Here is a 14962-nt window from a genome sequence, read left to right as displayed (position 1 = left end):
ACAACCACCAGCCTGGTGCCATGGGGCCCAAACTGGGAGCTAGCCTCAGATAACCACCAGTCTGATGCTGCATAGGCCAGGCTATGTGTGTGGTAGACCACGCCCTTGATGACCCCGCCCGGTGTCATAATGCACTGGTGAGGCACAGCCCTCTTAAAAACACTCAGAGGCCAGAGTGCCACTAAAAGGAGCAAGCACATTGGTAGAGAAATGGAAAAGAAAGAGAAACAGAAGGATGCAGACACACTGAAGAGAGGCGGAACTGCAGACTCCAGGGTGGTGAGGAATGGCATGGTATGAGTAGCTGGAAATGCCATCTGGGACCATGGTGGGGTCCTGGCCTGTGCTGCCACCAGGGGCTACATCTGGGTCCATGGTCCTGCAGCAGCAGGGATTTGCCACCCCCAAAGGCTAGGCTGGTGTCCCTGGTCTGGGCTGCCACCTGGGGACATGTTGATGTCTGAAGGCTGTGCAGAACTGGTCCTACCTCTCACCTGGTTTGGGGAGTTGTGGGTGAGCTAGCTACAAGGGTGTGAGCATGGGAGAGCTGGCTCCACAACTTATCTGCAGTGCAGTGACATGGACAAGGGAGAGATTTACCTCCTCGCCCTTGCCACCAACAGCAGGCAAGAGACCTAGCCCCAAAGTCATCAGAGTGGGAGAGCTGTTCCTGTCCCTCACTGCAGCACTCAAGTGAGCAGGCCCTACACCTTGCCTGGGCAGTACAGCAGAGCTGGCCCTGGATGTGGAGGTTGCAGGTGAGCAAGCCCAGATAGATGGCAGGAGCATGGGAGAGCCAGGCCTGCCTGTTGTCTGCTGTATGGTGACATCTGCAAGGGAGAAATCCCCCTCTCATCCATTTTGTCCTCCACCACCTGCTGTGGACTGGAGACCTGGACTGAGATCATGAGAACAAGAGAATAGGCACTGCACATCACCTGGGCAGTACAGTAGAGCTGCCCCAGGATGTGGCGATTGCTGGTGAGCCAACCCAGAAGGTATGAGCAACAAGAGAGTAGACCATGAGTCTTGTCTGCTGTGTAGTAGCACACACAAGGGAGAGATGTCCCCTCCCCTCCCTCATCCCTTACCACCTATCCTACGTGGAGAACCAGCCGAAGATGTGAGAGCAGAAGGTCCATCCCAGACCCTCACCTGCTACAGCACTTGGGAGAGAGCATCCTGTACCTCTCCTGGCCCTTGTGGCTTGGGCTCTGATGAGCTAGACTCACTCTAACCCTGAGGGCATGAGATCCAGAATATTGGCTCTGCCCCCTTGCTGGTAGCAGCATTAGATGGGCCGGGCAGCCAGAGCAGGGCAAGAGAGCTCGTCCTGTGGTGTGAGCATGGGAGAGCTGGAGGGGTGACCAGCTCAGATGCTTTTCAGGCCTAGATCAAGGATTTGAATTGGCCCACCCCAACATCTACCCCATTGCTGAACTGCAGGAGTGCATGAAGGAGTGCATACAGATAGAAAACTACAGAATCTCCATGTCACAGGACGACAACAGGCTATCTGAGAGGGTCCCAGTGAGGGTCCAGTATTGATAGTTTAGCAGAGGCCAGGGGCCTCGTACCAAACCAAGGACTCATTGCAGTGAACATCTGCAAACAAAGAAGTATGGAAAAAAGAGTACACTGTGGGACACACTGTAACACACTACAGCTTACACTATGATTTGTTTCCTCTGTTGTCGGGGGAGAGGTTACACACATGGAGGGAGGTATGAGGGAAGGCAGAGATGAGTGGGATTGGGGTGCGTAATGTGAAATTCACAATGAACCAATTTAAAAAAAAAAAAAAAACAAGGTGAAGAGTAATTGAGGAAAGTGCCCAATATCAACCTCTGGCTTCTACACACACATGCACACACACATCCTCCTACACAGATGCATGAATATGAACACACACACACACACACACACACACACACACAAATGGATATTTTCCATCTCTTTGACATCAAACTACTAGAACATGGCTATGGACAGTATGAGACAATCTGCAGATGAAAGCACACCGCTGGAGGCGAATATGCAAACTCTTAACTGTTGCTGGGTTCTTGCTAACCATTTTGCTTATTTCTAGTCAAGAGCCAAATACAATTTTAAACATTTCAGTATTTATCTGAGAATAAAAGTGTGTTAAGCCTACAGAAGAAAGGAAACCCCCACTTACTGAGTGGACACCAAGTCCACTGACTAGTTAGCAGTTTATCTTAATCTGTTTTTATTTGTAATAACTGAATACCACTTCTTAGGAGTTTATCAAGAAAAAGAAATTCATGTCATTTGTAGTTCTGCATTCACTAGCATGGTACTGCCCTCTGCTCAGCACCTGGTGAGCACTTTCCTATTGCTCCTCAGTGTGGAGGACACCATCTAATGGTGGAGCAGAGCAAGTATGCTAGCTTGGCATACTTCTTACAAAGCCACAGCCACTGTTAGGGTCTCACTCTTCTGACCTCAATTAACTTCATCCCAAAAGATGCATCTCCAAAGAGCACAGTGTGATTGTTAATACTTTACAACAGAGAATAAATTTCAACATGCAATTTAATGGGGCCAACTAAAGCCAGAGCAATGTTATCTAACCCAGAGTTACTCCCAAGCACTAGCTGAGGATTCTGGCTGTTTCAGATCTTTGGACGTTGTGATAGAATATGGTCATCAGCAAAGTTCATGCTACAGAACTTTGAAATTGAGTTAGAGAGGTTGATGATGATGACGATGATGACGATGATGATGATGACAACGACGACCTCACAATGTCTTATATAAGTTTACAATTTTGAGTCGGGCCACACTCAGAGATATCCTGAGATGCATTTGTCCCTCAGGATGCATGTGAACAAGCTTGGTTTAAAGACATAAGTATTCCAAGGGCTCTTACAATCTTAAAAAGTTTGAAAGATGTGGTGTTTCAAACTCTAGGCTGGAGGAAAGTTCATGACAAGGAATAACAACATAATGTCACATAGTAAGTAAGAGAGCAGAGTTTGGCATTTTCTTTTTATTTGTTTTATAAGAACTTCAACCACATCAGCATCTTCTCAGAAGCCATAGGATATTAAATAAAAATCCTCATGCGAAGGGTGAGCTACTTTCCTGGAAGCTATTCATCAGTGAGACCCCTGAAGCTCTCCAAATAATACAGCCAGTTGACACTGTCCTGCTTGTCCATCAGAACTAGATGGTAAGCAAGTTTGTGCTTTAGTTATGGGAACAAGGCTGGGAGTGTCTTCCTTGCTGACTGTCCCGTTTGTGTCAGACAATATATGCAAGCTGCTGGGGAGAGTGTCATCAGTAGTGTCACTGAGCTGTGGACTTTAGGGGCTACACTGATGTGGCAGAAGAAAAAGTGCCTATTGGTGAGATAATGGCAAGTCTATTGTTGGCTAATCAACCTATTTCTTATTGGATTTACAATCTGCTCATTGGGACTTCATGTCTGTTACTATAAACCTGGTGGAAAACACACAGCTCGAAAATTCATGAGCCCTAATAGAGAAGCCACTGGTGTTGTCTCGCCAAACAGACTATAATGTGCCTATCAGATCACCTTTTGTAAAAATAGTTTATGCCCTTAGATAAATGCTACCCTCAGCTTTGCAATCTACAGTATTAATTTCAGAGACTTACGACTGAGCAAACAGATCAGAATAATTGATCATTACTGAATGCCTACTTCCAAATGGAACATCTGCATCGCCCCATCCAAGTTCCGGGAAAACTGTAGAAGAGAAGAGAATGCCAATATTAGTAGAAGAGGTGTGTTGGGAATATTGTCCTCTAGACTTGAAGTGGAGGCTGTACTCTTGAACTCACAGCTGTGATTTCCTGTGCAAAACGTGGCCCATTCCACACAGTAGAGGACATGGCTGCCAGAAGAGAGAAGTTTGGAGCGTAGCTACTGGTAAGGTGCCTATGCTTTTGTAAGCACCCCCACACCCATGCTTCCAGAAACAACCCTGTTGAAACTTATCAGGTCAAAAAAAAACAAAAACAAAGAAAAGCCCAAAAATATGAAGGTAGAGCAGTGACTAGCTGGGAAAGAGTAAGAACATCACTGAGGATACGAAGGTTAATAGGAGTGGATATGTTTAAAAAAAAAAAAATTATGTACATAGAAGGAAACACCATCATAAAATCCATTATTATTATGTAATTGTGCATCATACATGCTAATAAAAACATTTTAAAATTACTATGTTGAAATCATAAAAGTTTTAAAGTCATCTGCAGATATTATTCCAGTTCTGATTTACTTCTTCCAACTATGTACGCTTATGGAGAGATGGCTCAGAGATTAAGAGCACTGTCTGCTCTTCCAGAGGTCCACTTTCTTCTCTATATCCATGAGTTCGGTTACTTTAGATAAACTCATAAACGTGAGATTGTGCAGTATTTCTCTCTCTCTCTCTCCCTCCCTCCCTCCCTCCCTCTCTCCCTCCCTCCCTCTCTCTCTCTCTCTCTCTCTCTCTGTGTGTGTGTGTGTGTGCGCCTACATTTTTCTCTTCTGCCCTTTCTTTTCACAGTATTGGGGATTCTAGATACCCCTAGATACCCCCCTTATATACTCTAGGTAAGCATTCTACCATTTACCTATCTTCCTAATCCTAACCTATCTTATGTTTTATTTTGAGATAGGGTCTCTGAAATAGTCCAGACTAGTCTTAAATTCATTCTGTAGCCGAGGGAACTTTTGAATTTATAATTCTCTGGCCTCAAACTTCCAAATATCTGGCATTACAAATATGTGCCACTAGGCCCAGCTCTTCATTCCTTCTTGATTTTGTAGTATCCATCTTACAGGTGATAGCTCATTATGGTTTTGATTACTGTAACTAATGATGATGTCTTTTTGTGTGTTCGTTGCCATTCATATGTCTATTTGGAGAAAACTTATTGCCATGTGTGTAATCTATTTTGGGAGTAAGTACTCCTTTTTATTTTTTTTTTTAAGAGAGAAAAAAAATAATTATTTGTTTTTAAAGACTTGAAAATACACTCTGTCTACACAGTTATGAAATATCAAATCTTAACTACTCCTTTTTAAACACGGAGCTTTTGGTCTTACGCTAGTGAGCCCTGGGAGTTCTTTGTTACGCCTTGCTCAGGCTGCTCTGAGGTATACAGCTTGCAGACACTTTCTCCTACCCTGAAGGTTGTCATTTTCTTCACAGATTGCTTCCCTAGTTATACAGAAGTTTTCAAGTATGGTTTACTCCCAGGAAGTTATCTTTACTGTTAGTGTCAGACCCAAGAAACCATTGCCAAAGCCAACACTGTGATGTCTACCTCTAAGGTTTGTGTAGGAGTTTTATAGTGTCAAATCTTATCTTTAGGTCTTTTTTTTTTTTTTTTTTTTTTTTTTTTTTTTTTTTCAGTTAATTTGTGTGCATGACAGGAGATGAGTGCCTTGCTGTTCTGCTTTGGCCTATGGTGCCAGGCTTCCCAGCAGCATTGCTGAAGGGCCTATCTCTCTGTGTGGTCTTGGATAACCTTGCCAGTGATTTAGCCACATTTACGCAGGGAATATTTGTGAACTCTCAGTTACTCCACCACTTCCTGTACCCATCTTTATGCCAATGCCATGCTGTTTTGTTTATTGTTGCTTTGCAATACTTTGAAAAGTATGAGGTCTCCAGCTTTGCTCTTCCTGGGGATTACTTTGGCTCCTATCTTTCCTCATACCCTCTCCTTGCAAGTTTCCTCACTGAAACATTGAGCTCTTCAAGAATTTTTAAATTTTCATGTATTTGTAAATTTTCCAGTTTTGCTTTTATCGTTGATTTCTAATTGTATCCCATGATCACTGGAAAAGATTTTCGGTACGATTGCAGTCATCCTGAACATATGACTACAGGTTTTGTGGCCATAGCAATGGTCTGTCTTGGAGAATGTTCTATATGCATAAGAAGAATGTATACTTTGCTGTTGTTGTGTGGCATGCCATGTATGGCTGCTAGATCCAGCTGGCATGTACTGCGAGTCAAGCCTGCTGCTTCCTTACTAACATTCTACCTGTTTTCTTTATTCATTATTGAAAATGAGCCACTATAATGTTTTATATAATTCTGCTATTCTCTCTGCTTCCCTACAGTTCTGTCAATGTTTGTTTTTTAATGTTTGAATGATCTGATTTTAGAAGCAAACATCATTGTTATTGTAATATCTTCCTAAAGAAATTACTCTTTTTATCATTATATAACATCTAGTTTTGCCTTTGAACAGTTTCTAAAACAGAACCTTTTTGCATCATGTGAGGCCCCTTGGGTTATTATTTACATGGAAAAATACCGTTCTATCCTTTCTTTTCAGCTTATATGTGTCCTGAATTCTTTCTTTTTAAGATTTGTTTCATTTTTTATTTATGTGTGTCTGTTTACACATGATTGCAGGTACCTGAGAGAAATGTAGAAAGGGTGGCAGAGTCCTTGCAGCTGGACTTACAGGTGGTTGTAAACTGCCCAGTGTGTGTGTTGGGGACCAAACTCAGGTCCTCTGGGAGAGCAGCCAGCGCTTTTAACAACCGAGCCATCTCTCATGCTGTGTCCTTAATTTTAAATTTTGAGGTAAATCTCTGTAGAAAACATAATAGTTCTTTTTTTTTTTATTCACTTAGACTCTCTAATGTCTTTTGATTGAAAAATTCAATTCATTTAAATTCAAAGAAACTTGATTGGAAATTACTATTTCTGCCTGCCATAGTGATTTTGTCTTCTCTTATCCTCACTTATTGCTTTTCTTTGTGTTTTGTTGTTCCTTTGTGCTAAGATTCCTTGATTATTTCTTCATTCCCTTCTATATATCTACCATATAGATTTTTTAATGGTTTCCATGAGGCTATTATAAAATATTCTGTAACAACCCATTTTAAGCTGATAACTTCTATCAAGCACTCAATTCTTTCACATTTCCCTCATACAGAATTTATATCAGTTAGGTAACAAGTTATAACCAGAGGCATTTTTTCCATTAACACGGTTTTATAGTTTTTCATATTTAGTTTTAGAAAGTTTTTTATCAAGTGATTTATGCACTAGTATATCTGGTGTTTGTATTATATTTGCCTTTAATGATGAGATTTATTTCATATTTTAAATGATTTATTTTTATTTCATGTTCATTAGTATTTTGCCTATATATATGTCAGTATGAGGGTATCAGATCCTCTAGAATTAGACTTAAAGACAGTTGTGTACTGCCATATGGGTGCCGAGAATTGAACCCTGGTCCTCTGGAAGAGTACCCAGTGAGGCATCTCTCCAGCCCTGAGCTTTATATCTTAAAATATTATTTTGCTGTTTAATATCTTTTCATTCGTACTTGAAGAACTCCTTTTAGCTTCTTAACAGGAGTTCTGATGTCAGTGAGTTTCTCAGCCGCTGTTTATCTGCGAAGCTTTATGTGTTCACTTTTGACATGTAATTTTAGAGAACAGACTCTTCTTGGTAGGCAGCACTTTAGGCGTGAATATACTGTTCTACTTTCTTCCAGCCTTGGAGGTTTGTGCTAAGAAATATGGTAACAACCCTGTAGGCACTCCCTCGTGTACAGGCTGCTCCTCTCACTAGCAACCCCTGTCTCAGCTTCTTGGCTGCTTGGTTAGACTGAGTGTCAGTGTGGGAATGTTCTGGGCTTGTGCTCTTTGTAGAAGTCCTTTGACTTTCCTGATTTGGAGATCTAATTTTCTTTCTTTCAGAATTGGGGAGGTCTTGGATTCCATTTCTTTAGATTAGCTCTTTGGCCATTTCTCTCTTTCCTCTCATTCTGGAACTCACATGATGCACGTGTTTGTCTGAGTGAGGATATCCCAATGTGCCTGAGGCTGCCTTCACCTTTTTAATCTACCTCTGTGGTTCTCAGACATGTCACTCAAGAATCTTTTTCCGTTTGTTTGTTTGTTGAGATAGGATTTCTCTGTGTCGCCGTGGCTATCCTGGACTTTCTTTGTAGACCAGGCTGGCCTCAAACTCACAGCAACCCGCCTGCCTCTGTCTCCCTGAGTGCTGGGATTAAAGAGGTGCACCACCAGGCTTGGCTTCATTCAGTAATTTTGAATGTCCTTTTTTTGACTTTGCTCATTTCACTTGCTCAAGTTTAATGTTTATTCCTGTGGTGAATTTTTCAGTTCAGTTTTAGAATCTTCAGCTCCAGAATTTCTGTCGCTTGATGTTTACTTGAGCTCTTAGGTCACTGAGCATCCTAATAATGTCTATTTTAATTACCTTTCTGAACTTTATATGTATTTGGAGTCATCTTCTAGAGACTTAATGTGCTCCTTCGATAGGACAATATTCACTGTTCTTTTTTTTGGTCTTCTATTAGAGCCTTCTGATGTGAAAAATGAGTCAGTTCTTGTTTGTGTAGTTTGGTTCCATACAGGACAAATTTTCACCTATCAGTCTGACCAGGGACTTGAGGCTGTTTTGAGTCTTTTCTGGGCTATGTGCTCCCTGGGCTGGTACACCTGTCTCATCTCCCAACTGAAGGATGCTGCCAGTTTCTCCTCAGGAGCTCCCTTGTGGTACGGGTCACCATCATTCTCAGAACCATCTAATCCCAGTGCTCTGAGAATTTCATCGTCAATTGTTTTAGTGGTCCCTTGATTGGACAAAATGTTAGATATAATTTCTACTCTTCATGTTTTCCCCCAGGGAGCAGTGGGAATTCAAAGAGATTTATGCTGTTGTCATTTGTTTGTTTTGAGACAGAGTCTCTTAAAGTAGCCCATGCTGACTTCACACGTGTAAGCCTCTGGCCTCAGGCTCTTGAGTGCTGAAACTATAGTTATGTGCTCTAAGGTCAGCTACCATGGGTGGATCCTTGATTATGCCGTGCTGTGCTGAGAGGAGGGACTCTAGTGAGCAAATGCTATGACTTTTCAATCTGCTTTGATGCAGCTGGCTTCACACTTTCATAAGACAGTTTCTCACTTGGAGAAGGAAACTCTAGCAATTCTTATTCTACAATACACTAATGTGAATTTTTTTTTATGTAGTGGATTATATGAGAGGAAACCCAAGACATTGGTGTACATTTAAAACCACAGCAAAACAAGGTCTCACTGTGTAGCACTGGCTGGCCTGGAACTCAATGTGTACACCAGACTGGATTTAAACTCACAAAGACTCTACCTAATGAGTGCTGAGATTAACAGTGCATGCCACCACATGCAGCCATGTACATATTTTTGATATAGGGTTCTATGCTACCCAGGCTGGCCTCAAACTTATGTAGCAGAGGCTGGCCTTGAGCTTCTGAAGGAGTGAGTTCTGAAGAAGAACTACCATGTTCAGCATATAATTTTATTCATAATCATTTCAAAAACTATCCCTGAAAGGTACTCATCATCATCTTTGATACGTTCAAGTTCCTATTACCATTAAAGTTTTCTACATGGGCTTATAACTACTCACATTTTTTCATGGGCCAGTGAGAGGTGCTTACCAGCAGGCTTGACAAACTTGAGATCAAGCCTTTAACCCACATGGTGGAAGGAAAGAACAAGTTATTCCCTCTCTTTCACACATGCACCCACACACACATACACACACACACACAATAAATAAATAAATAAATAAATAAATAAATAAATAAATAAAATGCAGTAAATTCTTTTTTTCCAAATCAGAGTTCAAACAAGGCTCAAACTGTATTATCTGATAAGTCTGTTAAGTCCCTTTTTAAATTTTTTAATTTTTTATTAAATTTTTTACACATACAATTATATTATTACACATATATACAATTAACTACCTACAGCAAAAAGAACCATGAAACAATCAGGAAATACACACACACACATATATATATATATATATATATATATATATATATATATATATATATATATGTTGCATTCATAGTGCTTTGGCTATTTGTATTTGGTCTCTTAAACTATTGATCTCTCTCTTTTCCCTGCACAACTTTAAAAAAAATTCTTCTATTTTATCTGATAAGAAAAAAACATCTTGTTTGCTTCAGAGAACTTGCCACCCTCCTGATTCACATTGCACATTCATGACATCTTTTATTTTGCTATTGTGGTTTTGGTTTGGTTTTGGAGACAAGGTCTCACTATGCAGCCTAGAGTTTCCTGGGACTCACTGCGTAACCCAGCCTCACTTCCACCTCGCAGTGCTCTTGCCTTAACCTTCCTACTGCTGGACTTGCAGACATGTACCTCCACACACTGATCATGATGTTTTCAATGTGTTCTTCTGTGTGTGCGTTTCTGTACACTGGTTGTTAAGTTTAGAGAGTTAAAATTTAAGTCGGCTATGCTCTTGCTGTTATGTCACACCTCTTATGTGATAGTGAGTGTGATACACAGGCTCAGGCATTATCAGACAGATTTACTCATTACAGTGTTCCATCAGCTGAGCTTTAGCAGTCATTAATAGTCATTGGCTAGATTTATTCTTTCATTTAAAATTTTAAAGTGAGATCTGAGTGCTGGCTCAGCCAGTAAAGTGCCTGTGACCTCTGCCTTGAGGGGGATGGCAGCAAAGACAGGCCATTGGCCAACCAGCCTAGTCAAACTGATGACCTTCAGCTTCAATGAAATATCCAGTTTTTAAAAACATAAAGATGGAGAATGATTGAGGAGAGACACATAATGTCAACCTTTGGCCTCCACATGCTCACATACATGTCTATAATAAGCACATATGCTCATACTCACACATACACGACAACACAAAAACATACTATCTTCTATTTCTACCATTCCTTGTAGATGCATGTCTGTCTGTCTGTATGTACATATATATATATATATATATATACATATATATCTGTGTGTGTGTGTAAGTATGTATGTATGATGTATGTATGTGTGTGTAGGTGTGTAAGTGTGGAGTTTAGAAGACACCTTTATGGAATCAATTCTCTCCTTCTGTCATATAGGAGGAGGGATTGAGCTCAGGTCATCAAGTTTAGCAACAATGCCTTTACTCTCTGAGCTATTTTGCCACCCGAGGAGCATATATCTTTCTCTTTTTAATTAAATATAATTTTATATAATATGTTTTGATTATATTTTCCCTATTCCCAATTTTTACCAGAGCCTCCTCACTTGCCTACCTGTCCAAATTCACGTTTGTGCACCCCCCCCTCTCTCCCTCGCTCTCTCTAAACAAAAAAGAAAGAAAAAGAAAATCTAAAACAAATAAAAAAGAATAAGCCAAAAATATACCCAAAAATCACACAAAGATTAGGCAGTCAGTTTTGTGCTGGCCAACTACTCCCATCCATGGGACTGCCCTCCACTATGTAGTAGGATGACCCTGCGGTGTGTAGTGGGACTACCCTGCAGTGTGTAGTGGGACTACCCTGCAGTGTGTAGTGGGACTACCCTGCAGTGTATAGTGGGACTACCCTGCAGTGTATAGTGGGACTACCCTGCAGTGTGTAGTGGGACTACCCTGCATTGTGTAGTGGGACCACCCTACAGTGTATAGTGGAACTACCCTGCAGTGTGTAGTAGGACTACCCTGCAGTGTGTAGTGGGACTACCCTGCAGTGTGTAGTGGGACTACCCTGCAGTGTATAGTGGGACTACCCTGCAGTGTGTAGTGGGACTACCCTGCAGTGTGTAATGGGACTACCTTGCAGTGTATAGTGGGACTACCCTGCAGTGTGTAGTGGGACTACCCTGCAGTGTGTAGTGGGACCACCCTACAGTGTATAGTGGGACTACCCTGCAGTGTGTAGTAGGACTACCCTGCAGTGTGTAGTAAGACTACCCTCTAGTATCATTCCATTGGGGAAAAATGATTTTTGTCTCCCCGCAAGTATCAATTGCTAATAGCTTCTGTTTTAAATTAGGATTTTTAAAAAATTATGTACAATGGTGTTTTGCCTGCATGTATGTCTGTGTGAGGGTGTCGGATCCGCTGGAACTAGAGTCACAGACAGGTGTGAACTTCCATGTCAGTCTTGAGCATTAAACCCATTCCTCTGGAAGAGCAGCCAGTGCTCTAATCACAAGCAGATAGCTTCTTGATAAGGGGCAGAGCTCTGTGTCTACTTCTCTGCGGCGCTGGGATTTTATCTGGTTTAAACTTGTGCAGGTCTTGTAATGCTGTTTCAGTCTCTGAGTCCGTGCATGGATCAACCCTACTGCAGTGTCTGGACGCTGGTGTTCCCTTGGAATCATCCACCACTTCTGGCTCCTACAACCTTTCTACCTCTTCTGTGAATCTCTGAACCATGATGGAAGGGGTTTGATGGAGACATCACATTTAGGGCTGAGTGCTCCAAAGTCTTCACTCTCTGCACATTGTACAGTTTTAGGTGTCTGTGTTAATTACCATCTACTGAAAAAAGAACCTTCTCTGATGAGGGCTGGTAATATACTGATCTATGGAGTATAACTTTATATCACTAGAAGTCATTTTATTGCTATGCTTTCCTCTAGGCTCATGACCTATCTAGTCTCAGGTTCTTGATCACTTTATTGGTGTCAGGTATGTGTTTTATCTCATGACGTGGCTTTAAATCAATTTCTTAAAAAAAAAGTAAGCCGGGTGTAGTGGCGCATGCCTTTAATTCCAGCACTCAGGAGGCAGAGGCAGATGGATCGCTGTGAGTTCAAGGCCGGCCTGGTCTACAGAGTGAGTTCCAGGAGAGACAAGGTTACATAGAGAAACCCTGTCTCAAGCAACAACAACAAAGTAGTTGGTTACCCCCAACAACATTTGTGCCACTGTTACACCAGTATATCTTGAAAGCAGGTATCTGTTGTTGGCCATAGGGTTGGTAGCTAAATGATATTTATGTTTACTTTACTCCTGTGGAAGTGTGTATCATACTTTTTAGCACCATGAATTCTATTGAGTAGGGATAAAGCTTCTGCTGGGCACTAGCTTGATTTCTCCATGTTTGATGATATAAGTACGTAATGTCTTCAACAACAGAGACTTGCTGTCAGGCTGTAAATGGAATCCAAGGGCCTTGGCAACAGTCTATTATATCTGAAGGACGACTCTACTGGACCTCCTTGGCCAACAACATAATAAAATATAGCTCATAACTCATTCCTGGCATTGGAGGTTTTACTTAGTGGTGTAAGATGTCTAGCAGGAGCATTTGCTCCCCTATTATATGGTGACTCCATTTAAATTCTGCAATAGTAAGTTCCCATATAGCTTCTCAAAAGGCCTTTGGTATCAGTTGTTTCTCCTAGTATTTCCTCCTTTACCCTGCCCTCCAATCCCCCTCCTCCTTTGAGCCTAGTTTCCTTTTCTTCTCTTTATTTTTTTAAAGATTTATTATTTATTATGTATACGGTGTTCTGCTTGCACACACATGTGGTTGCTGGGAATTGAACTGAGAACCTTTTGAAGAACAGGCAGTGCTCTTAACCTCTGAGCCATCTCTCCAGCCCCCTCTTTTTTTTTTTTTTTTTTTTTATACAACTATATTCTATTTCTCCTTCCGTGGGGAAAGCATTTCTTCCCTTTGTCCCTTACTACTTTTAAAACTTTTGTTATTTATTATAATTTATTTACATTACATCCCAGTTGCTATCCCCTCGCTCGTATCTTCCCATTCTCACCCTCCCTCCCTTTTCTGCCCTAGTCCCCTCCCCTTGACCTCTAACAGGGCAAGGAGACAGGGATGAGGAGAGGCTTTCTCTCCCACCAGCTGACCACAGTCGATCAGGTCTCAGCAGGATAGCCTGCTTCCCTTTCCTCTGCATGCTGGGCCTCCCCACCAAGAGGAAGTGCTCAAATTGGGGGCACCGTAGTTCATGTCAGAGGCATTCCCTGGTCTACCCTCCCCACATGGAGAATGGCTGTCCATCAACATCTGAACAAGGGGTCTAGGTTGTCTGCTTGCAATATCCTTGGTTGGTTCATCTATATGTGCAGGCCTCCCCTCCTTACTAGATACTTAACCTCTACAGTTATTCTGATCTGATGTACATTTCTTAGGAGCAAGGAATTGTTCCACCTACATCATCGTGAATATGAAACAAGGATAAAGCATCTGCCTGTCTTTCCTTGTAAAGATGTAGTATGGGTGCCGAGTAAAGCAGCTTCAGCCCATCATGATTAAGAAATTCCTGTAAGAGTTTATGATGTTTATTATTGGTAGCTAGTTTGAAGTGAGCCTTTGGTTGGGATAGGAATCATTCATAACTAGTAGAAATGGCAGAGATGACTATGGCAATGCAGTGACGAAGGTAAGATTATAACAAACTACCAGAGAAAAAGTCAATAATGAGGGGCTGGACATAATCCAAGCATTCAAACATCCATTTTAAAGCCAGCATCTCTTATGCTTGTGTCCCTTATAAAGAACTGTGCAAACCAGGCGATGGTGGCACACGCCTTTAATCCCAGCACTTGGGAGGCAGAGACAGGTGGATCGCTGTGAGTTTGAGGGCAGCCTGGTCTACAGAGTCAGTCCAGGACAGCCAAGGCTACACAGAGAAACCCTGTCGCCAAAAACCAAAAAAAAAAAAAAAAAAAAAAAAAAAAAAAAAAAAAAAAAAAAAAAGAAAAGAGAAAGAAAAAAAGAACTGTGCAAAATATGGATTACATTTTGCAGACAATTGTAGGAACATATTATAGGAGATTTCTAATTAAAAACCACGAGCTCACTACTGGGCACAGTGATACCTATTTTTAATCCCAGCATTCAAGAGGCAGAGACAAATGGATCTGTATGAGTTCCAGGACAGCCAGGGATATCTAAAGAGAATTTTCTTTAAAAATAAAAAATAAAAAAAAGGAAGAAAAAGGAAGCCCCAACCACTCTAATTCCTACCCTGAAAAAGGTACCCAGATAATTTCATGGTTTCTCTTGAATATGAATTTCTCTTTTATCTGAGGCTATTTCTAAATCATTTGTTAGGTAAAACCATTTATATAAGGAGAGAAATCTCAAAATTCAGTATGCACTCAGGAAGTGCCAGGTGACGTCTCCAAATTGTGACTTCCCA

General features: G+C 41.4%; 1 pseudogene; it reads left to right on the top strand.

Moving 5' to 3' along the window:
• The first annotated feature begins 538 nt into the window (after positions 1–538).
• LOC127195264 (tubulin alpha-1A chain-like) overlaps positions 539–14962 on the top strand; it is a 70650-nt pseudogene continuing 56226 nt past the window's right edge.

This window comes from Acomys russatus, chromosome 11 (genome assembly GCF_903995435.1).
Source record: "Acomys russatus chromosome 11, mAcoRus1.1, whole genome shotgun sequence".
NCBI lineage: Eukaryota > Metazoa > Chordata > Mammalia > Rodentia > Muridae > Acomys > Acomys russatus.
This window is presented reverse-complemented; position numbering and strand designations above follow the sequence as displayed.